Source organism: Sceloporus undulatus, chromosome 1 (genome assembly GCF_019175285.1).
Source record: "Sceloporus undulatus isolate JIND9_A2432 ecotype Alabama chromosome 1, SceUnd_v1.1, whole genome shotgun sequence".
In the NCBI taxonomy this organism is placed as follows: domain Eukaryota; kingdom Metazoa; phylum Chordata; class Lepidosauria; order Squamata; family Phrynosomatidae; genus Sceloporus; species Sceloporus undulatus.
In genome coordinates this window covers 353,955,320-353,956,383 of record NC_056522.1, presented here as the reverse complement: position 1 = coordinate 353,956,383, position 1,064 = coordinate 353,955,320, and the positions used below count along the sequence as shown (strand labels likewise).

The window sequence follows — 1,064 nt, the reverse complement described above, 5'->3', positions numbered from 1 at the left end:
GTCTGCTCTCTGCTGTGGCATCATCTCTGACCTTTTTGAATTCCTGGATGAAAAAAATGGTGGCAATGGCAGCTCTTTGGCTCTGTCCCTGAAAGTAGCATTGAGATACTTTGAATAAGTATCCGCCTCCGTCCCGCCTCTGCCCGCCCCCAAGGACTGTGTTGCTGCTGCTGGGGCCACTGCCGCCCCGCCGGACGGCCCTCCGTGTTTGGAGGACGCTGCGCAGCTGCGCACCCACGCGGAGGAGCCGCCCTAGGACTTGCCATCTGCGGCTCCCCAGCGAGCAAGCGCCATCCCAGGGGCCAGGAACATCTGGAGGAAGGCGGAGGAGAGGGCGTGTCGGTGAGAGCGACCTAGATAAAACCAGCGCGTCTGGCCCTCTTCCTCCGTCCCGCCTCTGCCCGCCCCCAAGGACTGTGTTGCTGCTGCTGGGGCCACTGCCGCCCCGCCGGACGGCCCTCCGTGTTTGGAGGACGCTGCGCAGCTGCGCACCCACGCGGAGGAGCCGCCCTAGGACTTGCCATCTGCGGCTCCCCAGCGTATTTTAGGTGGGTTAGGGAGGCTGGGTTCTAGCCCCTAGAGCAGGGGATGCCTGGGGTGGCTCACCCCTGCTCTTTATACGGCCGTGGTGGGGTGGGGGGAGGATCTGGTGGTGGGGAATGCACGGGCTGGGGAGGGCAGAGGTAACATCGTATTGAGCGGAGCTCCTATTGAGGTTGTGTGGGGCAAGGGGAGGTATGGCGGTGGGAGAAGGGACTTACGTTCCAGGGGAAGGAGGGATCGATGCGTCATATCTATCCCTCCTTCCGGTCCCCCTCCCAACCAAAGGAACCTGAGGGTCGCTCCAACCGTGCCACAAACCCTGTCGCTGCTCCTGTGCAATGCCAGGTCAATCAACAACAAGACCCACATCCTCCACGACCTTGTGGAGGACTCAAAATGTGACCTGGCTTGCATTACCGAGACCTGGCTAGGGCCTGAAGGGGATGCTGTGTGGGCTCAGGCCCTGCCTGCTGGGTTCTCGGTGAAGGACCAGCGCAGGTTAGGTGGGCGGGGGGGGGGTG

The 1,064-nt window shown here is 62.7% G+C and overlaps 1 protein-coding gene across 2 annotated transcripts in view; it reads left to right on the top strand.

Moving 5' to 3' along the window:
• ASB2 (ankyrin repeat and SOCS box containing 2) overlaps positions 1-1,064 on the top strand; it is a 50,400-nt gene that overhangs the window by 26,056 nt on the left and 23,280 nt on the right. The window lies entirely within an intron of this gene.